The sequence below is a fragment of the Monodelphis domestica genome, chromosome 1, assembly GCF_027887165.1.
Source record: "Monodelphis domestica isolate mMonDom1 chromosome 1, mMonDom1.pri, whole genome shotgun sequence".
NCBI lineage: Eukaryota > Metazoa > Chordata > Mammalia > Didelphimorphia > Didelphidae > Monodelphis > Monodelphis domestica.
This window is the reverse complement of record NC_077227.1, coordinates 34315633-34336166: the sequence shown is the minus strand read 5'-3', so window position 1 is coordinate 34336166 and position 20534 is coordinate 34315633.

Here is a 20534-nt window from a genome sequence, read left to right as displayed (position 1 = left end):
ACCTGCCAGGCCACCTGTTCCCAGATTATAGCAAATTTAAATCAAGATGCCTATGTTCTGTAAACTCTCCAGTTCTCTACTTTATTCAAAAAACAACAACCATTTTTCTCTTAGTTATGAAGCCAATTTCTCTTTTTCCAAACCTTCAACCTGACTCTAAACAAGCTTTGTTTGGTGTTTGCAATGGTTTCCCAACTCATCTTCCTGCCTCAAGTCTCTCCTGTCTCCAATCCATCTTCCACTCAGAGGAACAAAGTGATTTTATTAAGGCACCCGTCTATCAATGTAACCCCTCCTTCCTTCCTCAACTACAGCAGAGATCCACTAGTGTTTAGTGCTAGCTGATTCAGAGGTACATTGATATAGTTGTGTGTGGATAGATATAGCTAGATGGATGGATGGATGGATGGATAGATAGACAGACAGACAGACAGATAGAGAGAGAGAGAGATAGAGAGAGAGATAGATAGATAGATAGATAGATAGATAGATAGATAGATAGATGGATAGATAGAAGCTAGATGGATGGGTAGACAGATGGATAGATAGATATATGGATAGATAGATGGATAGAGATAGAAGATAGATAGATGGATAGAAAGAAGATAAATAGATGGATGGATAGACAGATGGATGGATAGATAGATAGATAGATAGATAGATAGATAGATAGATAGACAGATAGATGATAGATAGATGGAGAGAGATAGAAGATAGATGGATAGAAGATAGATGGATGGATAGATGGATGGATGGATAGATGGATGGATGGATGGATATATATATATATACACATATATATATATAGATAGATAGATAGATAGATAGATAGACAGACTCTGGGAAATTCACTGAAATGCTCTGTGCCTCAGTTTCCTTATCAGTAAAATCCTAAAACACTTTACACCCATTGTCTCTTGTAATACCTTGTAATACTACTTTTTTTTTTTTAGTAAAACCCTTACCTTCTGTCTTAGAATTAATACTGTGTATTAATACTGTGTATTGGTTCCAAGGCAGAAGAGTGGTAAGGGCTAGGCAATGGGGGTTAAGTGACTTGTCCCCGGTTACACAGCTAGGAAGTGTCTGAGGCCATATTTGAACCTAGGACCTCCCATCTCTAGGCCTTTGAATATAAATCTTAAACAGTATCTAGTTGGAGTGGTCAGGGAAGATCTCAGGAAGGAGATAGCCTTTGAGAGGAGGCCTATGAAATGGGTAGGATTTTGACAGCAAAGATATTGATGGGATATCCTTCATTTTATTTGTAAATATCATCATAATGTTTATAAAGTGCTTCATCAGCCTTAAAACACCATATAAATACTAGCCAAGATGAAGATGATCATGAAGGTGATGATGATGACAATGATGAAATAGAGGCAAAGATGTATTTTGTTCTTAAGAAGCCCTTGGCTGTCTTCTCTACATCTCTAGCTTACCTTAGCCAGTACTCTGGGCTTTTCTTTTTAAAAGTTTTCTCACCATGTTCCAGAGGAACAAAAACAAAAAACAGAGGAAATGCTTTTCATTCCTAAGTTACATGATCTGGAATACAGAATACTTTTTAGAACATTATTTAGAATATTTATTATAGAATTTTAGAACATTATTCAAGGAGAGTAGGAGAAACTGACATCAGGAGAACTTGAAAACCAATGAATAGTGATGGGTTCACTTAATGATTGAATTTCCAAATACCAGGAATTCTGTTTGTCATGTTTATAGACTTTACAATGTAATTCGTTATGAAAAAGTCCAGATGTTCAATTTATTTCTCCTACATTTTCACATAAGTGGAATTATGGGATTCAAATCTAAAAATAATTTAGCATCTAACCCAGTTATCCCATTTCACTAAAGAGGAACTGAGGTTTAGGATGGTAAAGGGACTAGACCAAGGACATATTGGAATCAGGGATTCAGTTCTAGATCTTCTTCCAAATCTAAGGTTCTTTCCATGGTTTGCTTTGTTTTTGTCCAGACCTAGGATTGCATTAGTATCTATTTAGAAGTCTTTCTGCCAGTGAGGATGAGTCCATGCTCTGCAACTTATGCCTTTAAAGACTTTAGGGACACTGAAAGGTTGAGAGACTTACCTAGGGTCATACAGGCAATATATGTCAGAGGTAAAACTTGAACACAAAACTTTTAAAGCTGTATATAGGATATATATATGTATATATATACACATACATACATACATCTTTGATCTATGTCATTACACAGCTATTACAAAGGAGCATTTTAGTGTGAGGGAGAAAACCTTGTTTTGGTCTGCCAAATACTAATTTACAATTATAGAGTTCTTTTAATTAATAATGCTGCTGACATTTATTTTGTATTCCTATCTACTAGTAATTTTCAAATGACCTTTAATTTCAGTTAACATGATTATTTATTAATGAAACATCATGGTAAAATGGAAGAAAAAAACACATTGGTCTTGACATTGGTAGACTTGGGCTCAAGTAGCCATTCTGTCATTAACTCATGATCTTGGGCAAGGGAGGTCTTATCTTACTGAGACTCAGTTTCTTTTTTTTTTTTTTGCAATTGGTGAGCAAACCCTATTTGTACTGTCTAATTTATTAGACTGTCAAGATGATGGTTATTAAATCCCTCCAGTAAAATACTTTGTACATGTGAATTATTTTCTCTTCAAAAGAAAATCAAGCTACTTTACACATTGGAACAGATTGAAAGATTTTTTTTTTTAAAGACAGGATTTTTCTTTAGTCAGAAAATGATTTTTTAAAATGTAGTCAGAAGGAAAAGACCTAAAAGTAATAATAAAAGTTTACACTTCCATGGAGAGGAAGATTTTGTGAACTGGATAATGCAAAGAACAATATTTCTATTTTTTAAATTATTTTTAAACCCTTACCTTCTGTTTTAGAATCAATACTCAGTATTGGTACCAAGGCAGAAGAGTGGTCAGGGCTAGGCAATGGTAGTTAAGTGACTTGCCCAGGGTCACACAGCTAGGAAGGGTCTGAGTCCAGTTTTGAACCAAGGACCTTTCTCCCTTTCATTCCCCACCTCTCTTTAAAAGAAAAAAAAGGGGGGAGGACAAAACCTCTGGGACAAATATACATTATTGAACAAAAAAAAATCCCATATTGTCCCCCAAAACATTTGTCTCTGCATCTTGAGTCTATCCTTTCTCTTTTAGGAGAAAGGCGGCGCATGTCATCATCAGGCCACTGGAATCAAAGGCTATAGACTCAGGAGACTTTGGAGATTATAAAGTCCAACCCCTTCCTTTTAGAGACTTATAAACCGAGGCCTCAAAAGTCAAGAAAAGTTGCTCAAAGTCACCAAGGTAGTAAATGGTAGAGATGGGATTAGAACCCGGATCTTTAGACTTAATTCAGTATTCTTTCCACTCCATAACATGAGGGTTTGCAAAAGACTGACAGCCACGACTTCATTTGTTGTGAAATAGTAATGGCAGGGGTTACTTTCCTGTTTTTTAGGAAGAAACTCAGAGGGTTAAATGACTTGCCCAGGGTCTCAGAGCTGCTAAGTGTTGGAGCTGGGATTCTCTCTGGACTCAAGGTCCAGTCTTTCCCTCATAGGGTCCATGAGCCAACCTCGCTAAATGAGGAGAGGCTTATTCCTAGCAGCTTTGCCACAGGGAATTGGCATGTCTGACCATCAGACCTCATGAAGGCCATCTATTGGGGCTGGAGATACGGTACTGACTGTTGGCAGGAAGAGGACCCACTCTGGGGGCATCCCAAGTCCTGGATGCTGACCTGAGAACCTTGGCAGGAAGAGGACCCATTCTGGGGGCATCCCAAGTCCTGGATGCTGACCTGAGAACCTTGGCAGGAAGAGGACCCACTCTGGGGGCATCCCAAGTCCTGGATGCTGACCTGAGAACCTTGGCAGGAAGAGGACCCACTCTGGGGGCTTCCCAAGTCCTGGATGCTGACCTGAGAACCTTGGCAGGAAGAGGACCCACTCTGGGGGCATCCCAAGTCCTGGATGCTGACCTGAGAACCTTGGCAGGAAGAGGACCCACTCTGGGGGCATCCCAAGTCCTGGATGCTGACCTGAGAACCTTGGCAGGAAGAGGACCCATTCTGGGGGCATCCCAAGTCCTGGATGCTGACCTGAGAACCTTGGCAGGAAGAGGACCCACTCTGGGGGCATCCCAAGTCCTGGATGCTGACCTGAGAACCTTGGCAGGAAGAGGACCCACTCTGGGGGCATCCCAAGTCCTGGATGCTGACCTGAGAACCTTCCATCTTTCTCAGGTCATTTCTGAAACTAGAAAGAACAACCCGCTTCATTCCATGTGAGCGGAATGAGATGAGCCGGTCAGGGATGGCAGCGCCAGAGGCTGGCTGGCTGGCTGTCACCTCCGACCGCTCCATCCTTATCGTACCTTCACACCTTGTTGTCAGTCTTTGAAGCAGAGCTGGGCCTCGTCTCCCACGGCCCCCCTTAGCCTATAAACATTCCAGGCACCTTCTGATCCTTCCTGTGACTTCTCAGACATACCCCCCTGCTTTGAAAAGAGCTCTACTGCCCAATCAGGGAGGAACCTCGACTTTTAAAGGGCTCAGAGTAAGCAGAGGGTTGAATAAAAGCAGTTTAATGACACTTCCTTTCCCCCTTTCCACCCCCTTCCCCTTTGGATGTTTTTTAAAGGGGCTCCATAGATCAATTCAAAAAGCACCGGCTGAACCCTCTGGACGAGGGCTCTGGGGTCCACGGATTTCAGGGGGGTCTCTGAACTGGGGTCGAAAAAAAACTACATCTTTGTTTTCACTAACCTCAAAGTGAAATTTAACATTTTCTTCGTCTATTTTAAAATCATGATTCGGAGAAAAGGTCCAGAAGCATCGCCAGATGGCGGCTAAAAATGGTTAAGAAACTGCCCTACCTCAGTCTTAAGTGTGGAGTTATGGGGAGTAGAGAAATCAGCCTGTTCTTGAGAGCTTGCCATTTATTTTCAGTGATAATATGAATGGTATATGAACTTGATAGAAGGTACTACTACTACTACTACTACTACTACTACTACTACTACTACTACTACTACTACTACTACTACCACCACCACCACCACCATCACCACTACTACTAACTACTACTATGATGACTACTACTAACTACTACTACTAACTACCATTTCAACTACTACTAATTACTACTACAATGAAGATGACTACTACTACTAACTACTACTTCAACTACTACTAATTACTACTACGATGAAGATGACTACTACTAACTACTACTACTAACTACTATTTCAACTACTACTAATTACTACTACGATGAAGATGACTACTACTAACTACTACTACTAACTACTATTTCAACTACTGCTAATTACTACTACGATGAAGATGACTACTACTAACTACTACTTCAACTACTACTAATTACTACTACGATGAAGATGACTACTACTAACTACTACTTCAACTACTACTAATTACTACTACGATGAAGATGACTACTACTAACTACTACTCCTACTTCTACTAGTACTACCTAGTACTACCTACTACTAAGATGATTATTACTAACTACTACTTCAACTACTACTAATTACTACTATGATGGAGATAACTACTACTAGTACTACCTACTACTAGTACTACCTACTACTAACTACTACTATGATGGCTACTACTAACTACTACTTCAACTACTACTAATTACTACTACGATAGAGATAACTACTACTACTACTACTAGTACTACCTACTACTAACTACTACTATGATGGCTACTACTAACTACTACTTCAACTACTACTAATTACTACGATGAAGATAACTACTACTAACTACTACTACTACTACTACTAGAACTACCTACTATTACTACCTGCTACTACTACTAAGATGACTACTACTAACTACTACTATGATGATGATGACTACTACTAACAACAACAACTACTACTACTAGTACTACCTACTACTACTAACTACTACTATGATGACTACTACTTCTACAATGACGACTACTACTACTAACTACTACTATGATGACTACTACTAACTACTACTACTATGACAACTAACTGGCATTTATATAAATAATGATGATGATGGATATTTATATAGCACTTTACATTTTTCTTTATTTTTTCTTTTATATTTTCAATATCTCACCTCCTCCAGGTCCATATCTTATAAGAGATATAAGAGATAAGAAAAAGAGATAGAAGAGATAAGACAAAGCAATCAAGCAAAACTAATAAATCAACTCTATATACAATGCTCTGATCTGTAGTCCTCCACCTCTAGGAAGAAGGAGCCTTTGCTCATTTCTTCTTCAGGATCAAACTCAGTTAAGGTCAAATTTTCCATTTTCATCCTGCCCTTGGGGTTGCTATTCTTTCAACTTCCATTGCTGTCCTTGTGTGTACTGTTTTCTTTTTTTTTTTAATTCTGCCAACTTCCTTTGTATCACTTTATAGAAATCTTCTCCTACCTTCTCTTGGGTGCCATAGTCATCATTTCTTCTGGTTCCATAAGGTCCCACCACATTTATGCATGGAACCACTTTTCTAACTGATGGCGTCCTCCTTTGTTAACCCTTCTTTGCTCCTTCAAAAATGAATGATATTTTACAGACATCATTGTATTATTTCTTCCCAACAGCCTCATGCAGTATTTAACACAATAATGATCATCGCCATTTCACAGATAAGGTGACTTGTCCAAAGGCATCCAACTATCAAAAGCTCAGTCAAAAAATCCAGATTTCTGATTCCAAATTTAGCAGTTCTTTCCACCCAAGAGTAAATACATTCATTCATGGGATTGTTCCAAGGCAGTAAATTATATCAGGAATCATAGATGAAGAGCTCAGAAGTCATCTCATCCACCCTCTTTCTTTTGCAGATGGAGAAACTGAGGATAGGGAGGCATAGCAGGAAACATCAGAAAAAGGGTTAACCTGAGTCCTCTGACTAGAGCTGGAGATCTTTCTTTTGTGTTTGAATATCTCCCTATAGACTAGCTGCAGATTTGCTGGGATTCTGTGGACTTGGAGCAGATCTAGGTTTTGTTTTTTAAATTTAATTTCATTTAAAAAATTTTATTTAATTGACTAATTAAGAAAAATTTTCCATGGTTCCATGACTTATGTTCTTTCCCTCCCCTCCTTCCCCCCCCCCATAGTTGACATGCAATTCCACTGGGTTTTACATGTGTCATTGATCAAGACCTATTTCCCTATTATTGATGTTTGCACCAGAGTGATCATTTAGAGTCTACATTCCCAATTGTATCCCCATTGACCCATGTGATCAAGCAGTTGTTTTTCTTCTGTGTTTCTACTCCCACAGTTCTTCCTCTGGATGTGGATACATTCTTTCTCCTAAATCCCTCCAAATTGTCCTGGATCATTGCATTGATGCTAGTAGAGAAGTCCATTACATTAGATTGTGCCACAGTGTATCAGTCTCTGTGTATAATGTTCTGGTTCTGCTCCTTTCACTCTGCATCAGTTCCTGGAGGTTGTTCCAGTTCACATGGAATTCCTCCAGGTCATTATTCCTTTCAGCACAATAGTATTCCATCACCAACAGATACCACAATTTGTTTAGCCATTCCACAATTGAAGGGCGTCCCCTCGTTTTCCAATTTTTTTTGCCACCACAAAGAATGCAGCTATGAATTTTCTTGTACAAATCTTTTTCCTTATTATCTCTTTGGGGTACAAACCCAGCAGTGCTATGGCTGGATCATAGGGCAGGCAGTCTTTTAGTGCCCTTTGGGCATCAGATCTAGGTTTTATGGTAAGAAAAGAGGTGATGAGGTGAGCTTCTAAAGTCACAGTTCAGGTAGAACTGGGCAGAGGTCACCTCATCTTTGAGCAGTGCAGCCCATCTGTGAGCTTACCTCATCTGTTGTGAGGTGATGCTGATGGATTATCTAGTATATCTCTTAACTGGGGGGGGGGGGGCAGTAGAAAGAGAATAAGATTTGAAATAAAAAAAAATCCCCAGAATTAAGACTAGACTCTTCTACTTGGTAAGTGTTTGACCAGCTCCTTTCTAGTTCTCACAGTCTATGTTTCCCTTCCTTTCAGTTATTTCCTGTAAAATAAGTATTCTATGACACCTCCCTGAACCCAAGTCTTGTGGAGTTAGACTGAGCTTGCCAGAAGGGTGATGACAATGGGATTTAGATTTAACTTGGATTCCCTATTGGATCAAATGAGGTGACACTCCACCCCATCACTGTAAACCTGTCAGTGCTTCTCAAAATGTGCTCCAGAGACCCACAGGGTCTCAGAGACACTTTCAGGGGGTCTTTGAGGTCAAAACTATTTCTTAATCATCCTAAGATGTTTTGATTTCTAACAAGGTAAATAATGGCAGATATACTTCACATAAACAAAAGCTCTTGGTGGTGGTGGTGGTGGTGGTGGTGGTGGTGGTGGTGGTGGTGGTGGTGGTGGGTGTGTGTGTGTGTGTGTGTGTGTGTGTGTGTGTGTGTGTGTTCCTTAATACTATTTAAGAGTATAAAAATGGTCTCAGGACCAACAACAATGAGAATCACTAGTCAAAGGGCTAAGCAAACTGGGGTTCTGGCATGTGCCCAGAGTGGCTCAGATGGCATCTCCATGTGGAGATCTCTTAGGAGAAGACAATCTATCTCCCCATGGAGGAAGAATGTAAGGGAAATGCCCTGGAGAGACAGATGATTAAGCACGTGTCGACATTCTGTAATTAGTACCAGTCCACCATTCACAAAACCTTGCATTTATGACCTCGTTTACTTCTGGAGAATCTCAGCAATTCCTTTGCTTATTGTCTGGTGAAGGGAATGGAGTGTACAAACCTCTGGAGTTTGGAAATGTTTGGAAATTGAACCATTGGAATCTGGGAGTCAGAGTCCAGACTGGGTCTCTCCGCCATCACAGCACTGATATTCTGGGGAGTAAGGAGAGGTCTTTGAGTTTTCCATTTAGTATAAACTGATGTAAGGACTCACTGGGCAGAAACGCCACCTTTTCATGGAAATTTGGTGAGGCCAATGCTCTGTAGGTGCTGAGCTAAGTTGAGCCCCAGTATAAGGTAGTATAGGGGAGAGTTTGCCCTTGAGGTACTGGAGGAAATATTTCTATATTTGTTCTAATTCTGTTTTTGAAGTGAATATCCTTTTATAAAAACAAATGATGGGGGCAGCTGGGTGGCTCAGTGGATTGAGAGTCAGATCTAGGGACGGGAGGTCTTGGGTTCAAATATGGCCTCAGACACTTCCTAGCTATGTCATGGCAAGTCACTTAATCCCCATTGCCTAGCCCTGACCACTCTTCTGCCTTGGAAACAATACCCAGTATTGACTCCAAGATGGAAAGTAAGGACTTAAAAAAAATAAAAGCAAATTATATTAAAAGGTTAAATGGAACTGGGGTGCTAGTCGCTGGCTCCTTAACAATGGGAGTAGCATAGCCAGGAGAGCTCAAGTGGATGTCACTAGAGAAAAAAGTCATTCAAAGCTCCTTGGGGCACCCTGGAATCCTGAGGAGAGCACGTTCCCATAGACAGACTGGAAGGTCCCTTCGCTCTGTAAAGAAGGGAGATATTTTCCCTTCTGTTCTTTGGGAAAGTATTTGCTTCTCTCATCCACTTGCGAGTTAATTTTTTGCGAAGAAAATGGTGTCATAAGCTCATTGATTTACCCTGGCAAAGTCATCAGAGGTCATCTCCATCCCCTTATTTTTAAGATGAGGAAACTGAGTCCAGCAGGGCTTATATGGTGACTTGGGGTCCTTCGTGGTGAGTAGCAAGGCTGCCCTTTGTCTCTGCCTCCCTGGGCTTGCTGACTCATTTTCAATGGGTCCATGCCTTTGTGGATTTATACAATTAACAGGGAAAAAAAAAAAGCTCTGGGCTCCTACCCACTGTCCAAACACCCCCCTGCTTCCTGAACTCGCTCTAGCTCATTGAGCTCCCATCTTGTGGTCCTGACACAAAGGAGATGACTCTGCAGAAGCTGATGGGGAGCATGCCTAGATTGCTATGCAGAATTTGCTCTTGGGAAGTATACAATCCACGCTAATAAGAAAACAAAGCAAAGCAAGCAATCCTCAAACAGTTTGGGGCTTGTTTTTTAGACCCAAGAAGTCCTCGGAGGGTACAGGAAGCTGGAAGCTCCTTCAAACCCAGGAGCACTAGGAAATGCCCAGTTCTAATCTCTGTTCCCTTATGAACAAGCAAAGAGGTGCCCCCTGCCAAGTCTGGAGTTGGGAGGTTCTGGGTTCTAATCTGGCCTCAGCTGTGTGACCCCAGGCAAGTCACTTAACCTCCATTGCCTAGCCCTTGATGCTGTTCTGTCTTAGAATTAATACTAATATAGGAGGTAAGAGTTTAGAAAGAAAAAAAAAACATTTGTCTTAGAGAATTGCCCTTGGGCATGCCCAAGATGCTTGCCTGAGGTTATATATATATGTGTGTGTGTGATAGAAGCAGAACTTGAACCCAGTTCTTCCTCATTAAGAGGCCAGTTTTTTAGTCACTGCCCTCCGTAACCTCTTGACTCTAGGAGATGCTAATACAAGATGAAAACAGTTTCTGCCCTCAAGTAACTCATAATACACTTTATTTTAAGAAGGAAATTTTTGTTTTCCAGTTATAATTTCCTGATATTTTAAGATCATCTATAGAATGGACTGATAAAACTTCATTCAATGAAAATTAAGTTTTACGTCTATCTATAGAATGGGGGTAGTTGGGTGGGGCAGTGGACAGAGTGTTGGGGCTAAAGTCAGGAAGAGTCCTCTTCCTGAGTTCAAATCTGGCTTCAGACATTTGCCAGCTGGGTGACCCTGGGTAAGTCACTTCACTCTGTTTGCCTTAGTTTCCTCATCTGTAAAATGATCAGGAGAAGGAAATGGAAAACCTCTCTAATTTCTCTGCCAAGAAAACCCTAAAAGGGAAAGACTTACATGAATTGATGCAAAGTGAAGTAAGCAGAACCAGGAGGACGCTGTATATATGGTGGCAGCAATATTTTTAGATGGATGACCAAGAATGACCTAGTTATTCTCACTATACAGAGATTGAAGACAATCCCAGAGAGTCGTGATGAAAAATGCCCTTTGCCCTCCAACAAAGAATTGGAATCTGATTCATTTTCTTTCTTCTTTTTTCTTCTTCCATTTGAGAATTCTTCCATAAAAAGACTAATACGGAGAGATATTCTCCATGATTACACATGTAAAATCTATATCAGATTGTTTGCTGCTTCAGGGAGGGGGGAAGACAGGGAGGATCAGAAGGAAGGAGAGAATTTGGAACCCAAAACTCAAAAAAAAAAAAGAAAAGAAAAAAGAAATGTTGAAGCTTATATGGAATAGGGGCAAAAAATAAAAAAACAAAACCAAAAACAACCCAAATGGGGTCAGACGTGACTAAAGCAACAGAACAATAAACATAGAACAGGCTGGCAAAACTTCATTCAGTGAAAATTTGCCCCACCCAGAATTTCAAAAAACCAAAACCAATATGAAACGCATGAGACTAGAGGCTCATGGGGGACATGGCCATCGTTGTCACCTTTGGCGAAAGCCATCATCAGGTGCTCAGGGACCCTCATGGGAAGAGTTCTAGAGGGTTCTGACCTGCTTTATCTAGCCAGAGTGGTGGTGGAAAGTGTGTTTTGAGATCTGAAAGTCAGATCCCACAGGAATGGAGAAGAAAGGTATCCCAGCTATAGCAAGAGATTATGGCTTGGGATCTAGAAATCTCTGAATGCAAATGGTGGCATTGAACTCAGTTCCATGAGCTTGGAGTGGGAGCAGAATTGGTGGAGTGGAGAAGGAGGTCTTTTGGGATGTGGGAGAGGGAGATGGGGAGACGAGGGCAGGGAGCCCTCCTCTAATTCTAGGCCCCTTCCTGGGCTCCCCTGGAAGCCATCCAAGGGAAATGGAGTGCAGGGACCCAATTGTGTGGAGCAGTTTCATTGGGAATGTTGCCGAAATGCAGATTTTTGTCCTAGTCACAAGATGGCACTTAAGTGACTGATTAGCAATGCCTTACTGGCTTTGGATGGATGGTCTGCCGTCCATGAGTGAGGAGGATCTCTGAAATCGGAGACAACGTGCTCCTGGACCTGGGAAAAGGGCTGTCACAGGATGATTTCAACAGCGTGAGATCTTCCTCCCTTCCCCAAGCAGCATGATTCCTGCAGCTTTTAAGAGGCTTTAGAGCTTCTAAGCTCTTGATTCCCCTCTGCTCCTGCCTCCCCCTCCCTTCCTTCTTCCTACACAAAGCCTCCGTGGGGAAGGTGGGGGACACTCGGGCTGTGTCGAAGGACGGGCTCCTAGAGCTGCTTCTTCTTGGGCCCATCTATTGTGAAAGCAGGTTGCCTATTTCAGGGATGCGGTGTGTGATAAGTCTTCCTGGGTCAGTATTTAGGTCAGCAGAGGCCATGAGAGCAGCCATAAAGTCCTGAGTCATAGGATCATAGATTAAAAGTTGGAAGGGAACTTAGAAGCCTTTTATATATTATATTATATTATATTATATTATATTATATTATATTATATTATATTATATTATATTATATTATATTATATTATATTATATTATATTATATTATATTATATTATATTATATTATATTATATTATATTATATTATATTATATTATATTATATTATATTATATTATATTATATTATATTATATTATACTATATTATACTATATTATATTATATTATATTATATTATATTATATTATATTATGTTATGTTATATTATATTATATTATATTATATTATATTATCTTATCTTATCTTATCTTATCTTATCTTATCTCATCTTATGTTATCTCATCTTATGTTATGTTATGTTATATTAATTATATTATATTATATTATATCATATCACATCATATCATATATCATATTATATCATGTTATGTTATATTATATTATAATATTGTATTGTATCACATCATATCATATTGTATTGTATTGTATTACATTACATTATATTATGTTATGTTACATTATATATTACATCATATCATATCACATCATATCATATTATATTGTATTGTATTATGCTATATTGTACCATATTATGTTATATTGTATTATCATATTATATCACATCATATATTATGTCATATTATATTGTAATATATGTAACATAATAATATATATAATATAAAATATATAAATACTTACCTTCTGTCTTAGAATCAATACTGTGTATTGCATCCTAGGCAGAAGACCACTAAGGGCTAGGCAGTGGGGGTTAAGTGACTTGCCCAGGGTCACACAGCCAGGAAGTGTCTGAGGTCAGATTTGAACTCAAGACCTCTTGTCACTAGACCTGGCTCTCAATCCACCGAGCCACTCAGCTGTCCCTGAAAGCCATCATTTTTAACAGAAGGAAACTGAATTCCAGGGAGTTTCAATGACTAATGCAAGAGTTGATGTTCTTTAGTGTTGTCTGATTCTTTGTGACCCCATCTGGGGGATTTCTTGTCAAACATAGTCATGTTTTGCCATTTCCTTCTCCAGCTCATTTTACAGATGAGGAAACTAAGGCAAACAGGGTGAAGTGATTTGCCCAGGGACATACAGCAAGAAATTATTTGAGACTGCATTTGAACTTATGAAGTTGAGTCTTCCTGACTCCAGTCCTGACTCTATCCATTATAACACCAAGCTGCCCAGTGTTGTATAGCTAGGCAATGGCACTATTGATGGGGTCCCTGGGGATACTCCTGCCATGCCAAAGCTATTGCAAGCAATTGGCATGAATGGGAATTTGAAGGACCTGAGTTCAAATCCTAGCTCTTCCATTTTACTTTGTGTGTGGCCTTTAGCAAATTATCTCACTTTACTGAGTTTCCGGATTACTTTCCATCTCTGCAAAACGAAGGGGCAGAGATCCTTCCAGCTCTAAATCTACGCTCCCAGGACTTGGGTCAGCCAATTAAAAAATAATTCAACAAGCATTTGGTAAGCAGCTCCTACAACCTGCCGGGAACTCTACTAGACACGAGATAGGAAGACAAAAATGAAAAAAAAAATCCTGCCTCCAAGGAGCTTACAGTCCTTCTGGGGACAGGGTTCGAGGTCAAGAAGTGAAAGCGGTCCGAAGCTCTTGGACTAGTAAGAAGCAGCTGTAACAGTTAAATTATTTTCTCTACTAACAGTATTATATTTCTAGAGGTTTATTAAAGATGATTAGAAATCAAGGATAAAGAAATACAAAAATAGGAAAAAGCACGTGCCTAGGGCTGGTCAGTCCATTCAGTTTCACCAACCACATCTTGAGAGACCCATCGTGTGCTTAGAAGCAGAAGCAGAGAGCCAAGTAGGCGTTAGAGTCAGTTTAAATACATTGTTTGTTCTCGCCCTCAGGTGAGGCTCAGGTGAGATGATAGGGCATTCTGGGAAGTGCCAAGGACTTCTGGGATTGAAGTCTGGGGCTCAAATCTCCATTTTTACACAGCACGACCCAGGGGCCATGAAGATCATCTCCAAGAAGGGGTCCTGAGACGATGGATGTGGGGAACGTCAAAAACATCGCGAAAAATGGATATTTAGTGGACGGGAAATGGCGATTCCTCATGTGGGAGTCCTTTCAGAATCGACTCCCAGCTTGGACAGGTCATTTACTAGTTGGGTCAAAGGCCAAGATCAATACCCCAAATAGAACGGCTAATGATGGGGCAAAGACTCCTTTGTTAGTCCTTCGGAGCCTTCTTCCATAGGGCTGTTAATCGTTTGGATTGTTTCTTCTTTTGAAAATTGCTCCGTGAGCTTTCCAATAGACCACATTGTCCCTCTAACAAGAATGGGCCTCCTGAGATCCATAGTCATTAAAAAGAGATTGACCTTGCTGTCTACACCGGAAAAACAAAGCGGGGGGATCTCTATTACCCAGATGATGGCGTGCTTTAGGGTGGAAAAGATATCCAGATAGCTTATCAGGACATATATTTTGGATAGTGCTGCAGATGGCCAATGAAGTGGGTCCAGAAATGAAAAGGACAAGGATGTAAGCCCATATATATATATATACATATATATATATATTTATATTTTATTTTTATATATATATAATATATATTATATATATTTTTTATTTATATAAATAAATATAATTTATTTATATTATATATTTAGATAATGTATATAAATAGATGTAATATATAAATAAAATAAAATATTTAATAATATATATAAAATAATTATACCTCTTTGAGGCTCAGATTTCCTCCCCTGTAAAATGGGAATACGAATACTACTCCCAGTTGAAGGAGATGGCGGAAGGGGGAAGAGATGAAGTGGAGGGGGAAAGGCCCTAGGACAGGAATTCCATTGGATGTGGTTGTGAGCTCAATGCTGTCTTCTCTAAGCTGGCTCCCGTGGAGTCCCCTCTTGGAGTTCTCCACCAGTTGGCCCTTCTTAAGATTCCTCCTGGCTGTACCAAGTCCTCACAAAGCAATCTCTGTTTCTGATCGGATTTCTCCCACCTGCAACGGGAGGGACAAAGCCTCCTTCTGCTCTGGCAGGACTTGCTTCGTGGCAGGTCTACTATCCCTCCCTGCCTCCTTTTCTCTCTAGTACTCTGCCCCAAAACCCCAGACAGAAGCCCTTTCGAGGCCAAGAGAACCCGAAAACCCTGCAACTCCAGGAATGTATATTTGTAGACATGCCAGCCCATTAAGACTCTACGACCCACTTTGGTCCTCCCAGTCCCCCTTGGACTCATCTGGATAATATTAGGAGGGCTTTCTAACCTTAAAATGACTATAGAGAAATGAGGGTGACTATTACTAAAGCCTTCAGTATCACCATGGAGATGATAGCATTCGTTTATATCTGATCTCTGATCCATTTCTAGAGTTCTCCATCTTTGCATCTTCCATTTTGCCCTCCTCTAAGTGATCCAGTGGCTTATGGGTCTCATCATTTAATGCCCTCATATAGAATGACATACCACTTCCTTCTTCCTGCCTTTGTATTCTTCCTCCTGGAATGCCCTTTCTCTCACCTCCACCTTTTATTTATTTATTTGTTCATTCATTCATTCATTCGTTTGTTTGTTTTTAAACCCTTACATTCAGTCTTAGAATCAGTACTATGTATTGGCTCCAAGGCAGAAGAGTGGTAAGGGCTAGGCAATGGGGGTTAAGTGACTTGCCCAGGGTCACACAGCTGGGAAGTGTCTGAAGCCATATTTGAACCCAGGACCTTCCATCTCTGGGCCTGGCTACCCAGCTGCCCCCTTCCTGGAGTTTTTAAAAGAATAGAAATTCATAAAAACAACTCTAAAGGCAGGGCTGAATTGGGACTGCTTTTGTCTTGGGACTGAAGGGATTAGCTCTTTTGAAATACTGGCTTTTTACTTCCTGGGGGGGGAAAATGATCTGAGAGCTAAAGAAGAACAAAGACAAAGAAACTGCCTGAAAAATGTTCATGAAGATGGAAGAAAGTTTGCTGTGAACTGAAATGGCAAACCCTGAAAACGACCTGATCCTCCTCTATCAACGGGTAGAGATGCTTCGAAGGCTTTTCTAATGGGAAAAGCAGATGCAATTGTTGATCTGCCTTGGGGTATGATTTAATGGGATGAGCATTTCTAGAGTGCAGAGTTTGTGAGGAGAGAGGCAGCCCAGGCCCAAGAGCTGCAGATGCTTCTAACATGTGACTGAAAAGGAGAGTGACCCTTTAACAGCCACTAAAGAGGCTTCTAAGCCTTGCTCAGGTGCCCAAGGGTGGCCATCTAGGGGAGAATTTTGTTGGCCATCTGAAACATGAAATCTGTCAACCAACAAACATTTATTGAATACCTGTTATGTGTTGGACATTGTGCTATTTTCTGGGGAAACTGAAGAAAAAATGAGTCAGCGCCTACCCCCAAAAGCATACAGTCTAGTTCAGAGAGACCTGAACATATGTAAGGGTAGCAAGATGATCAACTCACTCTTCCAGAGTGAGGCCAGAAACCTCCCCCTTCTGGGTTCTAGGGATACTAGGGCAAGAAGAGATGAAATTCTCACCCATACTTTTCATCCTTGACCTGGAAGGGGTGATAGATAGATAGATAGATAGATAGATAGATAGATAGATAGAAAGACAGACAGCAAGACAGACAGCAAGACAGAGACAGATAGATTGATGGGCAGCTAGATAGGTGGATGGATAGATAAATAAAGTGGGTAGATATATGATAGAGAAGTAGGTAGAGATGATAGACAGATGAATAGGTAGATAGATGATTGATAGAAAGGAGATAGAAAAAAGAAAGATGGATGGATGGATAGATGGATAGATTAAAGTGGGTAGACATGATATATAAGCAGATAGGCATGAGTGGATAGATAGATGAGTAGTAGTACTCTCTCGGTAACTGAGGATGACGATTGTCTTTGTGCGCTTTCATCTGTGATGTAGATGAGTGTGCACAAAGATACTTGTGCATGAAGGAGATTTAAGTGGAAAAGTCGATGCACAGAGACAGTCCCACTCTCTCGGCGTTGGAAGCCTGGGTCCAGTGGTACGAAAAGTCGTTACACCTGGAGACTTCCTCAGCTGCATTGGATGGCCATGTTGTCCTTTGTGCTCCAACACACCCTAAGCACTCCACAGTGCTTTGCTGCGTCGCCATCTCAGCCGTTGAACCTTCTTATTGGTAGTTAGATGATATATGATAGATAAGTAGATAGAGATGATAGATGAATAGGTAGATAGATGATTGGTAGAAAGAAGATAGAAAAAAGAAAGAAAGGTGGATTAATGGATGCATGGATGGATAGATAATAGATTAAAGTGTGTAGATAGATGATAGATAAGTAGATATGATAGATAGATGAATAGGTAGATAGATGATTGATAGAAAGGATATAGAAAAAAGATGGATGGATGGATGGATGGATAGATTAAAGTAGGTAGACATGATATATAAGTAGACAGACATGAATGGATAGATAGATGAGTAGGTAGATAGATGATAGATAAGTAGATAGAGATGATAGATAGACATGGATAGATATATACTTATTATGTACTTACTACATTCCTGGCATTGTGCTAAGAGTTAGAGATACAAATAAAAGCAAACAAGACTGTCCCAACCTTCAAGGAATTTATGTTCTAATAATGGAAATGAACACCTCCCATGTTGGGTTGCTAGAAGAGGGAGGGGGGAAAGGGGGCAAAGATTCGGGAGAGAAGAAACAGAAGGAGACATTTTAGTTAACTGTGAGGTGAGGCATGATTGGGACCCTTCTTAAAATTGTAGGGCCAAAGAGGGAGTCATCATTGAGGAGAGAATGGAGGGTAGGAAATGTTTGTTTAGAGCAAATGACTTGCTTAAGTTCATGCAACTAGCTCTATAACTTTTGGGGGGGGGCATCTTAAGTCTTCTCTCTTTCCTTCTTTTTCTCTTTTAAAAATTTACTCTTATTTTTATCTCACATTAACTTCCCAATATATTCCTTCCCTCCCCATTCCACCAAGAAATCCATCCTTTATAAAAAATAAAGAAAAAAATGAGCAAAACTGGCCAACTGATCAATCAAATCCAACAGTGTGTGCACTGTGCCTTTTTTATGGCACACATTCTACCTCTACAAAGAATGGAGGCAAGTACATTCTCCTAGCTCTTATTTGTGTTCAAGTCTGATCATTCCCATAATGGGGATAACAGCTGGCATTCATAGAGCACTTGGACATTTGCAGACCATATTATCTCATGTGACTCTTGTGAGGTATGTGCTATTGCTATCTTTAATTTTACAGGTGAGGAAACTGAGGTTCGTAAATTAAGACCCTTGTCTGTGGTCACCTAGCTGGAAATGATGAAGGTGGTATTTGAATTGTAAGTCTTCCTGCTTCTAGATCTTCTACTCTTTCAGCTATAGATTTTACCCACTAAAATAGATGAGCAAATAAATCCCATTGGCCTGGTAAGATACGGGAGATGAGTATCTACCTTTGTGGTTACAGACCAGTGTTAAGGGGACATGATTTACATCCAAATATAGGCCAGTTAATTTTGTTCTGTTCTATGGTCAGACTTCACCCATGAGGGGGGAAGTGTGTGTGTGGGCATGTGTGTATGTGTGTGTGGAGTGAGCTTTCTCATATTTCCTTTTTGGAGTCAAGTTTGGTCATCCTAACCTCAGTTTCAATTTTTGTAGTTCTTTCTACTTTCTTTGTAGTCATTGTCAATAGGTTTTCTACTACTGAGTTCATTTTGCAGCACGTTAACTAAATCTCTGTTTTAGAAAAAAAAAGAAACCCATCACTGAGTCTCTATCCCAAAGAGATAATAAAAAGGGGGAAGGACCTACTTGTAAAAAATATTTATAGCTGCTCTTTTTGTGGTAGCAAAGAATTGGAAATTGAGGGGATGCCCTTCATTTGGGGAATGGCTGAACAAGTTGTGGTACATGTTGATGATACAATACTATTGTGCTAGAAGAAATGATGAGCAATGTCAGCTCTGGGAGGGAGGAGTGGAGAAGGGAGGGAGACAATATGGATCACATAACTTTGGAAAATGTGGAAATTTGTAACTAAAATAAACAATAAGCAAGATGATTTCAGAAGAAAGCTGGAAAGATCTGCATGAACTGATGCAGAGTGAAATAAGCAGAACCAGGAGAATCTTGCTCACAGTATCAGCAATATTGTATGATAATCACCTGTGAAAACTCGACTACTCTCAGCAATACAATGATCTGGGACAATCCTGAAAGACTAATGACAGAGAATGCTCTCCACCTCCAAAGAAAGAACTGTTGGAGTCACTTTTCACATCAGTGTATTCATGGTTTTCTTTTGGGATTTTGGTTATGTAGGACTTTGCTCTTGCAACAATGACCAATCTGTAAGCGTGGTTTGCATGGAAATAAAAATAACATTAAAAAAAGAAAAAAGTTTTATTGAAATATTTTGTTTTAACATTATAAACAGTTCTAGATAACTTCTATTCCTTAAGAGGTCTCTTATTATAAAGAACACATTTAAGTAAATGTAACCGTACAGTGACTTCATCTACATGTAACATTTCACATCTCTAGCATGCCCCCTTCTCTATTTTTAAAAGATTAAAAAAAAGTATCACAAATCTGTTTTCTCTTTCTCCCACCCCCAACTCTATTGGAAAAAATGAGAGAAGATAAAAAAAAACTTTCTTGTAATAAATAAACCCACAGTCAAGCAAAATTAATTCCTTCACTGGTTGTATACATCTTACTATGCACTTGAATCCATCACCTCATTCTGGAGGTAGATGGTATGTTTCATTATCATTCCTTCACCCTCATGGATAGTCATTGGATTGACCATAGTTTTTACATCTTTCAAGGTTATCTGTATGGTGCTGTGGTTATTATATAAATTGTTCTAAGTTCTTCTCAGGATTCTCTATACTCAACATATTGTTTCTTGTAGCACAACCCAATAATATTCTATTCCATGCATGTATCACAACTTATGTAGCCATTCCCAAGTTGATGGTCATCTACTTCATTTCCAGCACTTTGTTGGAAACCACAAAGGGTGCTACTA